Source organism: Parasteatoda tepidariorum, chromosome 10 (genome assembly GCF_982258835.1).
Source record: "Parasteatoda tepidariorum strain Cologne lab strain chromosome 10, Ptep-v5.0, whole genome shotgun sequence".
Taxonomy (NCBI): Eukaryota; Metazoa; Arthropoda; class Arachnida; order Araneae; family Theridiidae; genus Parasteatoda; species Parasteatoda tepidariorum.
In genome coordinates, this window is record NC_141764.1 from 17,500,099 (window position 1) to 17,519,129 (window position 19,031).

A 19,031-nucleotide genomic window follows, 5' to 3' on the forward strand; every position below is an offset into this window, starting at 1 on the left:
TTCTCAGAATATGACTTATATACCAAATCTGATCTTAACAGATTACTCCAAAAGAACTTCAATTTTCCTTTAATAACTCACTAGACGACGCCACGACTTCTCAATTCATATAAACCACTAGATAACTGAGATATTTTCTATCCCTCTGAATTACTAGGTGCCAGCCTCTTTTCCGGCTTATCCATAGGGGACACCTCTTAGTCACTTTTTAGCTAAACAGTTTGCTTTGGAACAAAATTGAGGCCTCGTGTCACCTAGTATAACTACTTTTGCACATGACTACAATCACGGCTTCTTAACTTTTAATCGTACCTTTCATTAAGTGTAGCGTATCGTGGCGACGATTCAGGAGACAAACTAGTCTTACGAGGTTGTTGTGATCTTGATCCCTTTCACGGAGAAACATTAGACATCATTCTAATGAACAACTAGTCATATTCTCATTTCGTGACGTATAGTTTGTCTAGGGTAAGAACTCCTCCGACCACAAAGTCTGAGACTCCTTGCTGATCTGGAAACAAGAGTAACGCATTTCAAGGAGGGTAGTTTCTCTTTACTCTAGGGATAACACAGAAGACGGAAGAAATACAGGGTGTTTATAAAGTCCCGGACCCATTTTGATGTTTAATAACTCAGAAAATAATAAAGATAGATTAAAATTAATAACATAAATGGTTAGATAGACTCCAAAAGTTTCATGCCCCTTGTCAATGAACTTCCACGTGTGCCCCCTTCGTCACACGGAGAATATCAAGTAGATAGTCAATTTCACGCCAGGTAGCGGCAAGCATGTCGGCACCCACAGAGGCTATTGCGGTTGTAATTCTGGCTTTTAGGTAATTCTTTAGGTAATTTAGGTAGTTCTTCTGGCTTTTTGGTAATTCTGGCTGGTTGTAATTCTGGCTTTCTGGTCATCAATGTTCAACACGATACTCCTATAAACATTGTCCTTTATAAATCCCCGAAGAAAAAAGTCCATCGGCGTTATATCAGGTGATCTGGGTGGCCAGGGAATAGGATCTCCTCTCCAAATTCCTCTTCCTGGAAAATGGTCGTTCAAAGAACTAATAATGTTGATACCCCAATGAGGTGGTGCACCATCTTGTTGCAAAAAGACATGTAGCTGAAGCTCTTCTAGTTGTGGAATTACGAATTTTTCCAACATACGACTGATGAGACCATTTTTTCTGTAAAAAAGAAAGGCCCAATGACTCGGTCGTGCATTGGTCCACACCACACATTAACCCTTGGGGAATTCCTTTGTGTCTCACGGTATTCAGGGGGGTTTTCAGATTCCCATATGCGCACATTATGGCGATTAACAATGCCGGAAACATGAAAGTTTGCCGACATGCTTGCAGCTTTGAATCTATCTAACCATATATGTTATTAATTTTAATCTATCTTTATTATTTTATGAGTTATTAAACATCAAAATGGGTCTGGGACTTTAGAAACACCCTGTAGATTCCTTTTCCATTTGCCGACCCGCTCCAAAACCTGCCTTAAACAATGATCCCACATTTCTACTTGAAATAGTTATACCTCGTTACCATATTTACCACCACGGGTCCAGACGAATGGCTAGGGGAGTTCGCATCTTGGACAAACAGTAGAAGACTTTTTAACTGAACCTGCAGCAAAAATGTAAATATTAGCTCTAACTTTGTTCGAAAGTGAAATAAATACCAGTTTCAAACCTTGCTTGTTCCTCTCCAAGCAGGGCTTGTTACGTAACAGAACCAGCTGTGCATCTTTCTTGATTTCGTATATTAAAAGTTAAGTCAAATATTTACAGAGCAAACAAAACACATAAAGGACTCCGTCTAATTCAGCAGACTATTAGAGACAAGTTGAAAACTCTTCCGCTGTTGCCACATGCAATTTCAAAACTTCTTCAGTTCATTTAAAATATCATTTCCCCTCATCATTTCATTTAATTTTAAGCATCTTAACTAAAGAGAGATTGAAAGAGATAATTAAAAGTCTTTTCTAAAGTTTGTAACCAACAAAGTTTTACATAGCCAAAGTAAATAAAATTAAGAGTATTTAAAATGTTACGTGTTTGTTTCTTTAATAATTTTGCCTTGTATTACCGCTAACTTAAGTAATGATATGAACAAAGCAAAAAATATGATTATCTGAAATTCGTGTTCCTAAAGTGAATTCTTAATGACAAGAAATTCTCGTAAACAAATTTGCTATTTCCGTATGATTTAAATTTTGAACTTAGAATAAATTTTCCTTAAAAAACAATTTTTTCGTCCTTAAGAAACACACAAAATAAAAAGAAAATAAAAAAAAGGAAGAAATAGAAAAGAAAAATAACTACTGAATATATTTTACATCTATCTAAAATCAAAATTTAGAAAGTATTTTCTAAAAATAGAAATGTTCCATAAATCGAATACTACATCAAAATTCAAATAATATATCCAAAATAAATTAAATTTTATTATCATGAAGAGATTTAATTCAAAGTTCAAAAGACATTTTATAAGGTTACATATATATGTATAATCGATCAAACAATTAATTTTAACGTTGGTAATTTTATGTCTAAAGTTTTCTAAAAAATGACAAATAAAGTCGGTTAGTTTGACATATATTTGCTTATTCAAGTTAATTAAGGGATAAAATGATTAAAAAAATTAAACTTTTATAAAATAATAATATATTAATTCATAAATCAATTAATTTAATATAAATTATAAAAAACATTTAAACTTACGTAGAGCATGAATTTCGAAATCAAAGGAAATTTTGAGAAAATACAGTTGATAAAAAGATCAAAAAAATTTTAACCTTAAATTAATTAATGTTTCTTTTGAATTTTCAAAATACAAGAAAAATGTCTTTGTAAGCAATCGTTTCAATAAGTCGTATCTATAAAAAAAAATAATGCAAATATCCCGAGTGTAATAAACCGCAAAACACGTAGGCATATTCATAAAATTTAATCGATGTAATTACAGCTGCTTCGGGAATGTAAAATATTTATCCTTTCGACATTTACAATGGCATGTAATTTCGCATTTAGTTATATCATTTCTTAAGGTATTCTAAGATTAAGAAGATATTTTGTCATAAAATTTAACAATTTTATGACAAATTTAGGCTGAATGGCGAAAACCACTGAGGATTTTTTAGGTCAGTAATGTGGTCGGTTCAAGCCTGAATTCGTGTCGACCAGCCGTTGCTGGGATACGAACCGGGCCCAACTCATCGGAAAGCAAACGCTCTATCCCCTGAGCCATCACGGCTGCGCTAGGTATGTTAAAATGACTGCGGACTGAACAACCACAATTACAACGTGTCAAATAACTGTTGCCGTGATGGGTCTAAGGATAGGGCGGTCGCATTTCAATGAGGTGAAGCAGGTTCGAATCCCTGCGATGACTGGTCGATACGCATCCAGCATTCCGCATCCAGCTTGCACCGACCACAGTGCTGACCAAAAATATCCTCCGTGGTAGTCGGATTACGGGCTAGAATCCCCTTGCTGTCAGGCTGACCGTGGGAGGTTTTTGTGGTCCTTTACCTCCATGTGACGCAAACGTGTGTTTTAGTTCCAACAAGAATTCTTCTACAAAGGCACACATCTTCCAATGCTTGATCCAGTATTTACCTTGTATTCGTTATTGGATTCAAAATTATAAAGATGCGGAGTTAAACATCAGTAGTCGTAAAACCGAAATTGAGTTGGCTGTTCCACGACGGTTATAAAATACAAAATAACTGTTATAACTGTTCAACTGCAATCGAGGATAGAACTAATAGGCGCATTGAAATAGAAATGTGCTTCAAAATGAAAAAACTTAGAACACCTCAAATAATTAACAAAAAAAGTTTTTAACTACAGTAAATAAAACTTAAAAGAGGAAAAAGGAAACTTTCTTGGCAAAAGCACGTGCACCAAGATCTGCGCAAAACTAATCTAAATAGATGAGAGGAGGCAAAGAAGACTAGCTAAAGACAGAGGTGTCTTGAAAAAGAAACTTGAGGCCTTATGTGCCTAAGATGATAGGTAGGTAGCTATAGTAAACTGGCTGGACACTACACAATGACATAACTTTCGTCATTTAAAATTACTAGCAAACAAAATCAGCTACAGCCAGGAACAAAGTTCTTATAGGGCATGTCCCAAAAGCAATGTGACTTTTCCATGAAGAAATTGCACGTCGCAATGTGTATTTTCTTCAACTGGAGGATTGAGCGATTGGATTCGATAAATGGGGGTCGATTTTGCTTTCTATTCAGTAAAATAATAGTGAAAAATTCGGCAAATATGCATAGATCATTCAGAATGTACCAATTCTGTAACTATATATGCTGAAAAAGCTGCTAACTATATATGCTGAAAAGCTGCTTTTATGCTGTAAAAAATTATGTTACATCTCAATACAAAAAATGGGGACACCAACTTTTCATCAAATTTGCGTAGTGAAGGACATTACATAAATTTTGGTTTTCGGTGTTTCTCTACAACAAAGATAGTTCCTAGTGTACTGAAACATCAAGAATGTTCTTCCACACTATTTGGGGTAAAGTAGCTTCCATCATTTTTGTTATTCAGTAACACTAAAATTTATAATTGAAGTAAAATATGATACACATAAATTTCCACCATTTTTGTTATTTAATAACACTAAAATTTATAATTGAAGTAAAATATGATACACATAAGGGTCAGTGTTAGTTTTACGATGCAATACACGATGTTAGTTTTACGATGCAAATAATCTTAAATTTGCTATGCATGGATACACAATTTTTCAAAATAAAATTAGTTTGTTAATAATGTACACACAGAGAAGAAAGAGAGACAGAATATCTATATTATATAAAACGCTTATACGTATGTATCAATAAAACCGATGATATTTCTTTTCTCGAGTTGGCAACAGTTTTCATTTTTAATTGATGGGCTTCGGCGCGCAAGAGCACGTAGTGAGCATCATATGGCTAATCTATATTATATAAAACGCTAATACGTTATAATCGATAGGCTTCGGTGCGCAAGAGCACGTAGTGAGTATCATATGTCTAATCGGGTGAATTCTCATCGAATTATCAAAGAATTTCTCACAAAATTATCTTCATCGAAGCCGATGCTTTACATCCGGCGTTCAGTACTTATTCATATTGTTTAACAACACATGGTTTCAGCTCTCTAATGGAAAAGACTTTAAAACAAAACTTACAACAGTCACTTTTCTCAACAACTGCAATTTAGAATAGTGTGATTAAGAAAAATATGTGAACTGCTTGCAATTTCAAAATAATATTGAAATGCACAGGTTTAGAATTTTCTACAGTGAAAAGTTTTCGGAACTTCAGTGTTCAAAAAAGTATACAAAAGCTAGACGTTAAGAACGTATTCAATGAGCGAGTAAAGCGAGCATCGGATTGCAAAGCAATCCCCGAAATGAACTGCGAAAGCAGTTCCGGGGGTTGGCGAGCACCAGCGAGCAGGGGGCGAAGCCTCCTAGTTAATATGAATTCAAACTAGATTTAACAAAACAGAAACGAATAGAAATGAAATATTTTAAAATTATTATGTATACTAAATAATTATAGCATCTTAACACTGAAAATGTTGGCAACTGCTTTATTCCAAAAGTAGCATAGTGAAACAAAAGATATAATTATTGGAGTAATGAACATCAAGGGCACTTTTCATTGACACCTGAATAAGTTTTTCGTGTAGCCAGAACACCAGTCAAGTTAGTTTTTTGTAACACCAGAAAAGTTAATTTACACTACTTTTGGTGTAAAGCCGTTGCTTCGTTTTGCTTTCTGTAACACTAAAACATATAATATAAGAAGATACAATACACTTAAGAGTAAGTAAAATTAATTTTGCGATACTATTTAAAGTAAGAACAGTTAATTTAGGATGCATACACACAATTCTAAAAATGAAATTAGTTTGTAAGCCAAATACATATATATGTAAAAGATAGAATATTATGACGAATTAAAATTAGCCTTAATTATAATAATTGAATACAGTAAAATTTGTAAGATATTTTTTATAGTATATACTACATAGATGCAGTATATACTTTAAGTATATACTACTACATACATGTACTACTTTGTTTGGATAGGCTGTTCTTTAGCTCTTCAAATTACTGTTCATCTTGATCAAAAATTTTAAATAGTTTTGAAAAATGTTATAATTATAAAAAAGAATTTCTTTTTGGCAAAGGAAGAAAAATCGAAGGAAAAAATCTTTATTATATATATTTGTTTATAATATATTTGTAAAAAAATATTTGAAAAAATATTTGTTTAATTAATTATACTACCATAACAAGCAAACAAGAGGGCGATTTGATTTTAGAAAAGTTGCTAATTTATTTTGCATTCTTTATAACTGCTATTAATGCATATTTTTTATCATTAGAATAGGCAGTACTTAACTAAAAAAAAACATTTTTAAATTTCACATAACCACGGTACCCATTTTTTGTCAAATCTAATTGAAAAATGATACAAAACGCAAGAGAACTGAATGCGCGAACATGTAAGAGGTCAAAATAAAACCACTTTTTCTGGTGCAATGTGAGTTGATTCTTATATATTGACTTGAATTTTGGCCATACAATATTAATTAAACTTGCGATATTTGAAACTCTACCCACTTAAGCCTTCACGTGCATTCTTATATTCATGTGTAGTTTTCCTACTGGTCGGGATTAATTTTTATTGGACGAATATAAGAAGTAAGAAAATGAAGAAAAAATATCCTTTTATTGGAAGGAAAAGCAATATTATGCTTAAACATCATTTGTAAAATATTGTTTCGAATTTCATATATCTCCTTACCTACTGTGTAAGTAATCAGTATTGTTTAGTATGATAATATCAGTATGTTTCTTTGCTGAATGGCCGTAAGTAAACATATACAACTGGAACAGTTTAAAAGCTTATGGTGCTGAAAGTAGACATAGAACCGCAAAAGGTTAAATAAATGTATCATCTAGTGGACGGAAAGATTTTGAACACAATTATAAAATTCGTTTACAGAAAGAAAATTTCATGTAAAAATTTTTTTTTTAATATTTGTTTATTAATTTTTATTATTTAGTCTAACAATAATTGAAAAAAATGTTGAATTACAAGAAATAAAAGTTTTTACATGAATTTAAAGAATGTAATTTTAAATGGCAATGTATAAAATTTGAACGAATTCGATCGAATAGTTCTTGCAATATGAAACTAATTTTAAATCTATTACTACGACTCTTTCAAAATTTAATTGCTCAGAAACTATTGGATTTGACTAATTTCATTCCGAGTTCATGATAAACTATTCATTAGATAAAAAGTTATTCAGAGAGGTTTTTTTTTGTGCAATATACAACAAAACAAGATAACCTAGAACATATCAAAAAATGGGTGAAGCAAATCAGCACATAAATAGCAGCAATATTCCTCAATACCAGACAAAATTATCAGAAATGTAATATACAAACTTATTATAAGCGTGAAAAACATTCATTTTGTGCCGTAAAGAATTTAGGTAAAAATGTTTTTTATAGATAAAAATATATTCAAAGCAGCTTCATTGTGCCTCAGTATTGCTATCAGTAGTTACGATTTCAAGATTTCTTAAAGTAGAAGTGCTTTGAAATTTTAAAACTTTTCACAACTTTTCGAGTTGTATAGCTCTTTAATGACAATTAGCAAGAGCCTGCTCAAAAAAGAAAATACTTACACTTATTTGCAATTAGTTTTTCTACTCAAAAATATAAAATGGAATACTGTGTGTACCAGGTTACCCATTATCTATGACAATAGCAGTTTACAGCTAAGCTCCTGAAGCTAATATAATATTTCGATGTTAACTGAGAAACATAACGTACTGGTTTGTTGGAAGTCCAGCCCTTAGACTGATTGAGAAATATAACCCACTGCAATGCGGATAACAAGTTTGTTGCACTGTCCTTGCCTTTCCTATACTAATATAGAGTCAACAATTAAATAATTGTGTCTTAGGCATTTGTCAGTTTTAGCTCCTGCATTTTTTGTAGAGATCGCCTGTGTGATTGTTGTTTTCCTAGAAATTTCATTTTATAACTGTCCTTGAACAGCCAACCCAATTTTGGGTTTACGACTATTAATGTTCAACTCCGTAGCCTTGTAATTTTGAACCCAATCCAGAAAAGAAGGGAACTCCTGGATCAAGTATTGTGTAAAAATTTGCTTTCTCGTGGAGGACTTTTTGATTGAGTATTTGCATTACATGAAGAGGAAAAGCACGAAAACCTCCCATGGTTAACCTGACGGCAAGTGTACTCTAACCCATGATTCGTCTACCACTGAGAATATCTTTACGTCAGCACTGCGATCGGTGCAAGCTGGTTGCGGGATTCGTATTGGCCAACCATTCTTGGGATTCGAACCCGGTTCACCTCACTGGAAGGCGAGCGCTCTATCCACTGACCCACCTCGGCACTTTCCTAGAAATTTGTTGATAACTTAGAGAGAATATTTTTTCACTGTATATTTTGTCATCATTCTGCACTCATACAACAATTCGCACTCTTATTAATCGCTCACCTTAGGTAATAATTTAGAATAACTTCCATTTACTAGATAATGACCTAATGAATAATTAGACTAGGAATTTTCAAAATAAAGATTTGTAAATGCAATAATATTTTTAAAAATATGTCTTAATTAATACAACAACTATAAATAAATAATTCTAATTAATATAATTTTTATAACTTTTTAAAAAAAGATTTGGTGGCTATGACCCTTGCTATTACTTGCAATCTCCAGAATTACTTGGAATTATATCCGTTCTTTACCAATAGCTTCGGGGTTTGAACTTCCGATACCACAGCTTTTATACTTTAATTTACAGTATGCTACTCTTCCGCTTGCAGGGTGCAAGCGAAAAGTCACCAAATAATGTTATACCCTTTTGGTATCTAATTGTAAAAAATTTTGGTTGCAAGAAATTTGACGAAATTCTACAATTTTTGGCGATTTTTCTCTTGCGCCCGGTTAACTGAAAGGTACCTCTAGTATATTTTATTTTAAATATAGCAGAGTTGCATTCTATATTTTGATAAAATCCGCACTTGCTTGCTCAATTTTTTTCACATTGCTCCATTAGCTCATTTCCCCTCTTCAACCGACTATGAGATGGATTTTTCAATAAATTGGCAAATTCCCCGTGATACAAAAGTATATTGATAATCGCTCCTTGACTCTAAATTAGCTACTGGTATTCATTTATGTAATTTTAATTTCATGCTTGAAACTACTACACTTTACTTTTTCTTTCTAGAAACGAAATAGAGTTTTCGCCAAACGCAGGAAGGAGAAATCACACCGAAAAAAGAAAAATCAGAAATAGAATTTCAAAGATCGCTAAATACTTTTTTACACAAATATTGTCATCGAGTCTCCAAATTAAAATTATCCTATTTTTTATTAAAAATTAACTAATGGCTATGTTAATTTCCAAAATATGGAAAAATAAAAGAATTTTATCGACCTTTCCGGATAATATAATGTGAAAAACCAGAAAACAAAACCTCTAAATTATATATTTACAGCATTATATCGAAATTTTCAGAAGAGACCAAGTTCATTTTTATTTTTAGACGAAAAAATGCTATTATTTATTTATAAATAAATTTTTAAAAAAAACTTTAAAAAAAACCCGAAATGAACAATTTAATCGCTCTAAAACTTATTCAAAATTTAAACTAAATGAGGTATACTGCTTGTGATTAATCATTAGGATGCTGATCTGTGCAATAAATAAATTAAGCTGTGTGTGTGTATAAATAATTAAGCTGTGTAATAAATACATAAATTAATAATAAATAAAAACCTTTTAAATTTAATAAAAAATAACTAAAAACTAATGAATCATAACAGAATGTTTCTAAAACATTTCTTTTATTATTCCTCAAATAGATTTCACGTCGTGATTGAAAGAAGCAAGCGAAGTGAAAATTTCTAAAGCAGCAGTAAAGTTGACATCAGTAATTTGTTTCTTATAGCAGAGAGAAATATTTAAAAAAATATTTATGTTATGTGAAATATTTAAAGTAGTAAGTATAGTTAGAGGTTGTAGAGGTTATCTCTAACTTACCTAAAAAGGGCTAAAAATGTATTTCTTATTTACTAACCTCAAAACCTTTAATAATAACAACAGAAAGACCTTAAGATACTTTTAGTTTAATATCCAAATGCACTAGCAATGTTTTGCACTAGCTTGCTTTGCTCTTTCTTTAAGTTGAACACTAAGAACGCAAAAGTTATTAAATAATTATATTAAGAAATTTAAATAAAACATTTTTTTAGAGAAATAAAATATGTAATTTTGTAAGCAAAATGTTTTAATTGAAAATCAAATTAGATTCGACATGAAACTATTGTCAAAGATAAAAAGTTCAATATTGGAATAAATATAATAGAAAATATTGAAATTTTTTTTTATTGTATAACCGTTGTTGAACAGCCAACTCATTTCTGAGTTAATGACTATCAATTCTCAATTCTGTACCCTTGCAATTTTGAACCCAACGCAAAAGACAAGTGAACTCTTGGATCAAGCATTCGGATAAACTAGCCTTCGTGGCGGACTTTCTAATGGAGCTAACACAAATTTGCGTTACAGGGAGATGAAAACAACGAAAACCACTCACGATTATCCCGACGGCTTGGGGACTCTAACCTATGATCCGTTTATCAGTAACTTATGATCCGTCAATCAGTTGAGATATTTCTACGTCAGCACTGTAGCCAGTACGAGCCGAGTGCAAAATTCGTATCCACCAGCAATTGCTGAAGCTGAAACCTGCGTCAAAGAAAATTCCAATTATTATATCCATAATGAACTAGAAGGCTCAGGCTCTATTCGCTTTACTATCAGTTACCCGCCATAAATTGCTCAGCAAACATTATTGTTTCGTCCTGCTAAATAGATAGTAGTATAGAAGTTATTTGATGAAACAAACTCATTGTCTGATAAATAAATAAAAATTAAAAAAACTGATTTTCATTTATTTAGTTCCCAATTTTATTGAGATAAAATTCCAACCTTATTATTTTCCACAGTAACTTCATCCACAGACTTGTTTTGTAAATTCTTCCCCAATTTTTTTTTTTTTTTTTTTTTTTTCTTTTTTTTGTGATGAATCTCCTCATATAGTAACTAAAGATATAGTTAATTTCACTACTTTCATGGATTAGTGCCCCTAAAAAAAAACTTGTCAAAAGCTATATTGTTGCAATGTTTGACTCGTGAGCTCCATTATAAATCGAGTTTCAACTTTATTTAAAATTTGAATGAATTCTATTTTACACATTTTATAGTTGATGATTTAAAATTATAATTCCCAATGGTCAGCCATAAAGACATATATATATATATCAGCTTTTAAACATATCGGCATTTAAAACCATTAAAATATATAAACATATTCAATGTGTGGATTATTATTATCTAATAATAATGAAATTAGTTAAAATTTATTTTTAAAATAAAAATTAAGATTGAAATAGAAATTAAAGTTGCTATAAAAATGAAATTTAAATGAAAAATAAAAATTTAAATAAAAATTGAAATATAAGTAAAAATCTACGATTAATAAAATCAGGATTGTTTTTTATAAGAAATATAGAGCTTTTATATAGTAAGAAATATAGTTTTCAAGAACAAACATAAATTTTAAAAAAAATATCAGGCATCTGCTATATAATTAGTTTTGACAAAGTTATTTTGAATTTTTTTATGAAATATAGAAAGAATTTAATAATGATTTAGTAATAATTTTACACGTACAATTTTTATATGGAAAGAATTCGTAGTTTCTGAGAAAAAGAAAAAATTCTTATCATTTCATCACTTTTTATATATTTTGTCTTATTTCTTACATTTTGAATTCTGTAAAACATTTATTATTTTACAGATGCTTGCTTTTTCCCCTTATAAATAGAATGGAAGAAAAATGCCAAATTTTCTGATTATGCAAGAAGTAAAATTTCACAGAAAACAAAATTTGTTCAGGTGATTCAAAAAAATATTGCTTGTGTGTTGTATAATTATTGCTTGTGTGATATTATAATATGTAATCATTTATTTCGGAATAAATTTATTAATTTTTTAAAATATCCATGCATTATTTTGATTTTCAGTGGTGTCTTGTTGTTTAATATAAAAACATTTCTTAATATTCAAATAATATCTATAAGTACTATTTAACTCAATATTAAATATTTTTTAGTGTTGGGAATAATATATATATATATATATATATATATATATATATATATATATATATATATATATATATATATATATATATATATATATATATATATTCCCACATTCATCTCGGAGTACATTTTAAAGTTTTTTTTCAGATCGATTTTTTTTAATTTTTTTGTACTGTTGTACGATTTGATAAGTAAACAATAATTTTTTGTGAGGCATTTAAGAAGAAATAATTATTTAAAGACCTTATAACAGCGATGCAACTGAAAGTAATAAAGATAATTTCAATTTTAAAAAAAAATTATACATACTTAAATTTCATTTCGAAGTTGTTGCTATTATCATAAAAATTCCGAAATATTAAACTTTGAAATTGAAGTTTTTTTCTTGAAAATAAACGCACCGAACTTTGGAAAAAGTGTCAAATCAAACAATGTTTCATTAATTAGACAGCATTATTGAAGTTCAATACAGGAAAAGCAAAACTAAATCTCAAATCTCGTTATGGTTGAAGTAAAAATAAACAAATGAAAACCTTATTATCGAGAAAATGTCCAAAACATCTAAAGAAATTTTAGGTTTTGAATCCCAAAATCACTTAATCATGTTTTATTTTACAGATTATTTTGCATATTCGTTCTTTTCTCCGTCTGCTGTATTCATTTTTCAAGTAGCATTCTGACACTGGATGTCGTTAATTGGATCAATGGTTATGGTGTACCATAATAGGAGAAATTTAAATCAAAGTAAGTGAAAACTAAATTTTATCTCTGTTGCAAATAAGAAAAAGCAAATTTCAAGCATTCCGATTTAATTCCGACTATTGAAAAGTACTATTCCGACAGGAATAATAAGTTTATGTAACTTTCAAGCTTTTCTTTACTATTTTTTTTCTATTTTGGTTGTAGCAAATAAACATGCATATTATAAAGGTAAAAAAGTTAATACATCCTTGACTTCCTGTTGTGGGCCAAGGGGTCATGAAAGTTAAGGTTCCACAATTTTGTGACAAAAATCATCATTTTGGCTATGCAGTGAGCTTAGTGTGTAAGTCACCTTAATCTCCTTCACGATCAACTATGGATCAACATGTACCTTCAGGATCAACATGTTACGGAACCAAAAATTTATTGACTTAACTTTTTTAGCAATAATTAACATAAATTCCCTCTAATTAAATAAATGTTACTGTGAAAATTACGGTATAATTATTTACGGTAAAAATTGACTTTAGGAATAATGCATACAAAGTGCCGGTGCTATCTATCATAATTTTATCCGAAATTTTGTACAGTGTACTCACCGATCACAAGCTGTAGTTGGTTCAAGTCACTTTTGAGAACCGAACCCCAGTTCTTCGCGATGACAGATCAGTGATTTTAACTATTGAACCATCGTAGCTTTTACTGTAAGGCTAATTTGAAAAAAAAATAACGGAACATTACATCATGTACACTGTAAAAATTTGGTGTCTAGCTGCCACCATTTTTGTTATTGAGGTAAACTAAAAAAATTTACAGCTCATGTAAACATATTTATATTTACTTTTTAGGTGTTGTAACTTTATTTATTTTTGTTTTCTGTATCTATAAACAACACATATTTTCATGCGCATCAGAATTAATGACTATATCACAAAAACATTTCGTTTAAAAAACAAGCACATTTTTAGAAATATATTCTCCTTAATTTTTTCAAATATTTGCTATTTTCTCTATTTTGTATATTTTTTTGCGTGATAACAATATATTTATACATAAAAATTTTTTTGTTAATTTTACCTATAGCTTCAATAGCAAAGTTATTTTCTAAAAATATTTTACTTTTGACACAAAAACTCTAAAATAAACTCAATGAACTCAAAATAGTTCAAAAACACGATAATGGATTCAAAAATAAATTTTTTTTAAGGAGTCTGAGATAATATGCAATAATTTTTCATAAATACTTTTAAATTGCTTTAATCTTTTGCAATGTAAACATGAAATGAAATGAATTTAATCATTTAAAATCAAAAAGATACATTAAATTTCCATATAATATCAAAATAAAGATGCTACTACACTGATGGCAATCTTGAGACTTATTAAACAATTTAAATTTACTGCAACCACAATTCACTGCCGATTTGAAAGGTATGAACTTGAAACTTTCGAACAATTTAAGATGAACCATCGTCAGTTAGATTTTAAGAATTTTCCACATTTTTATGACTCAAAGTTAAACCCATATTTTGTAAAGAGAAAGTAATGGTGAGTTAATATTTAAAAAAAGTGACAATTTTATACACAGTAATGGGTATCTGGGCCCACCATTCAAATTTCAAGATTTCAGACTGCGTCAAAGGCTATTGAACGGTAAATATGTAATGATAGTTCCGCTGGTTCTATTCCAGCAATGCAAAATTATTTCAATTTTAAAATACAAATTCTATAAGTTAGTAAATTATCTTCATTATTTTTTACTTAGACAATAAAGATATTCGGAATAGTAAGAAAAAATAATTTTGTTATAATTATTTTTTAAAAGAGGAAAACTTCAAATTTTACTTCTTACATAAGCGAAGAATAATGTGCACTGTAATTTATGTCTCTTTTAAAATAACGATATATGCATTTATATAATTTTATTTAAAATTTTTTTAATTTAGTTACTGTATTTATTGATTTGTATGCTTATATTTTCTAATTGTTTTTATTTATTTAATTATTTGTATTTAGCTGTTTATTTCAAATACGAAATTAAAGTATTAAATTGATTAAATTAGGTGCTAAATATAATATTTAGAAACATCAAGACAGTATGTGTAACACTTCAAAAATTTTTTAACATTTATACATTATTAAAAACAATTTATTTTTATTAGATTATAATTAATAAATCATGAAATTTTATTGAAACAATAAAATATATACCTTAATGTTTAACTGTCTATTGATAAGTATTTTGTGGAACTTTACAAAAAGAAAGCAAAAACTATTTATTTAATTTCTCATGTTTTATTTATCAGTGCCATATAAAAATATCCCTTTTAAATTAAATAAAAATTTGCCTTAAAAGTAATACCCTACTCTAACTAGGCAGTAAAATATTCTAACATTATGGCAAACGTTTTCGTTTTCAAATTGAACATAATTTGTCATTTTAAAATATATTTATTCAGAGCATCCTCAGAATTAAAGTCTTTTTCTTTTTATGAGTTTTAAAACGAAAAATGAACGAATTACGAATTAAAGCAATGACCAAAAGTTTAAATCAAAAAAGTCTCTACGTGCTTAATAGTCAAATTAGTCACTGGGTTCAAAATGTTCAGAGTATTGTAATTTCAGAATAATTTTTTATTTTCGAAATAAGTCAAGTTGCTAAAAATAATCTACATTTCCTTAGTGTAAATTTTAATTACTTATAGTTAACAAAACTTGAGGATATTTTTTTTACATTTTCCTTTTTTTCAGTCAACTGGAATGAATAATACTTCTATCGAACGTTTTTGCAAAACTTCCAATACAAATATTTTTAAACATCAGCTTAGTTTATATAAGCGAAAATCATAATGAATGTTATTGTTTTGAACTTTATTAACTTTTACCGACAATTTTGATCATAAGCTTAAGTACCATTATTCCGAATATAAATATCTATATTTCCTCTATTTTTAATTAGAGAAAAAATTTCTTTTTAAACGGCATGATTTCAAAATAACATTTGTTTTAAATGGAATATGATATAAAGATAATTTCAAGGATCCAAATACATTTAAAAGTAAGAAAAACATAAAAATTTTAAGTATGGAAACACTTCTTATTGGTATTTGGCTTTAAAATTAAGGGACGATAAGGCTTTAAAATTATGTTTTCATCATTTTTCATTTAACTAAAAAAAATAAGTTAGCTTTGTTTGTCATTTCACTTTAATAGAACAATGGAAACTATTCATTTTACTGTCTAACTCTAAAGTTAAGTTTGCTCCATTTGTCACTTACATAAATTAAGTTAAATTAAGCAAAATTAGGTTAACTTCATTTGTTATTTAATTTTAATGGGCAGTGACAAGGATTTTTTTAATTGTTATTTAACATTAAATTTAAGTTTGCTCCATTTGTAATTTTAAAATTAATTTCGTTTCAAATGTTGCAACAATTTTTTTCCACTCAATTTCTTATACGACATTTAAATTAGTTTTTATTCTAGATTTTTTTTATAATTAAGATGAACAGAAATGCTTTTACTAACTATTAATTTTATTTCACAATTCAACTTACTCCAATTGATAGTTATTTCAATTAAATTAATGTTTAATAGCTATTAAGTTTTAAAATTAAATTTGCTGTCAAATTTGCTAGTATTTATTTACATTCGATGTTTGATTTCACATATAAATTTCTAAAAAATGAATTTTATATATTACATACATACATTACATTCAAATTTTTAAAAAATGAATTTTACATATTACATACATACATTACATATAAATTTTTAAAAAATGAATTATTTACCTGATCAGAGTCATGTGCAAGCATCAACTACTACCTTTGTGTTTCATAGTTTACTAAACCATTTCCGAATGTGTAAGCGGTCGTCAACATACCGACAACTCGCAGTGAGCATTTTAAGAGAGTGGCCATAAAGTACGCACAAACCTTATTCGACGCTCAACCATTACCATAGGACGACTATGCAAATGAAAAAGCGTATAAAACCTGAAACAGCGTTAAATGGCATCTTTCGATATTTGTTGCATTTCATGCATGACTATCATAAGTATCTAACGATTTGAAATCGCCATTAACACACTCTTTACTATTACTTTTTTTATCACTGCCATTATTTCAACATGATTTATTATCCATTGAATTTATCCCCTTCTTACTGTTGTTTTTTAAGTACAAATTTAACAACTAACTGCAATAAAAATTTAAATCCTAAAGATCCATAAATTTAATTTTCAGTATAATTTAAGTTTTAATATCTATGAATTAAATAATAAATTTTGCTTGCTTTTGGATGGAAATTTTCATTTACATCTAAGAATATTTTCATTATTAAAAATTTAATATTGCATATTACTATAAGAAAGCAATCTAATTACCGATTTTTCTATAGAAATTCGAATTATCTCCTCTACACTTGGTAACTATTAATATCTAAATAAATTAGCGATTAATTATTTAAAGATAGAGTGTTTAGGTACTAAAAAATTAAACATTTCAGTTAATATTTAGTTTTTAAATATCTGAATACAAATAGTTTCTTAAGTATTAACAAACTATTTTTATTCATATATTTAAAAACCTATCCACTTAAAAAAACATGGTTACAACAATACTATGCTTAGCATTGTTTTTAATCAATTTAAGTTACCACTCTTATTAATTTTTTTAGTTTTTGACTGAAATTTTGTCTTGATAATTTTAAATTAAAAAAATATTTATTTAAGGTTTATTTACTCCACACTAGAGATGCACAATGGGCTATTGGCATCAGTCAGGAAAACATCCTTGATGATGATCCGAAGATATGCCATCACAATTTTTTGAAACTCCTTCCTCAATTTATTTAAGAAATAACTAATTCTTAGAAATATATGAAGTTATTTTCATATAAAAATATTTAATTTACATACAATGTATTATCCATGAAAAGGTTTTAGAATTTGCAGAATTTTATAATTTTTAATTTAAAAAAGCCTTGTCACAAAAAAAAATTTTTTTTTTTTAGAAATTATGCTGATGCATTGCTTCATTAGACAAACTAAGAAGAGGGAGAAAATGAACGATAATTAATTCTCAGTGATATTGAAGAGCAAAAATGCTCTACAAAATGACACATGTAGCTAAACTATTTAGCAACACATATAATTTAGACAAAACATAATTTTTAAAGTAGACATGTTTTTCATTCATGTTCTTGAAACTATTGCACTAGTAAAAAATTATCTGTAATTAATATATGTTTATGCAAATATTTCAAATAAGGTTTTTTTTAAAATTGAATGACATTTTTTTTTCTTTTTAGGGTTCAGTACGCCACTTTTACACGATGCCATTTTTAATTATGGAAAATGCACTGAAATACTATATTCTTAGAAAAAAAATGTTAATAATTGAAGCAATTGACTGTTGAATCATGAATTTTCAAAAGGCTTATATAAGACAAAGTTAAGTATACATTGTGTAATATTGTATTTGAAATTTTGAACATTATTCATTATTATTACATTATATTTTATTCATTAGTAACAGCTTGCTAATATTGATAAGTGCAAAACCACAAAAACTGGTCTCAACTGTCAACACTTAAAAATATTCTAGTTGAAATTTCTATTGAAGGGCATGGGACAGCATGTTGATCAGACACATTTTGAACATCAAAGTGACATTTTTGCATTAAATTTTTTCTTAGTCTTGTTTCTCGATAAGTTTTCATCAGCAATCAACATTCTGGAAACTCCGAACGATGAAAGTACAATACGAAAAAATATATCCTTGCTTACATGAAAACCACTTCTTTTCAGACCAAAAATGCTCTCAAACTTACAGTATAAATGTAACGTATAACGTAACATAATTAGTAGTAGGTTATCAAAAACAGTAACACTTCACCAAACAGTTCAACTTTTTCTCGGTTAAACATTTTATGTATTTAAAAGAAATTTATCGCTGGGAAATAAAAACAATTTCAAGTATCTTTTTGAAATGAATGTTTATTTACTAAAGAGATTTGTAAAAAAGGATATAGTTTTTCTCATTTACCAAAATATATCAGTTTGATTATCA

General features: G+C 28.7%; 1 long non-coding RNA gene across 1 annotated transcript; it reads left to right on the plus strand.

Annotated features, from left to right (window-relative positions):
* The first annotated feature begins 11,895 nt into the window (after positions 1 to 11,895).
* LOC139426297 (uncharacterized) lies at positions 11,896 to 18,409 on the plus strand. The gene is made up of 3 exons (XR_011637520.2): positions 11,896 to 12,046; positions 12,874 to 12,999; positions 18,271 to 18,409. It is a non-coding gene; the product is annotated as an uncharacterized LOC139426297 (long non-coding RNA).
* Positions 18,410 to 19,031: the final 622 nt, after the last annotated feature.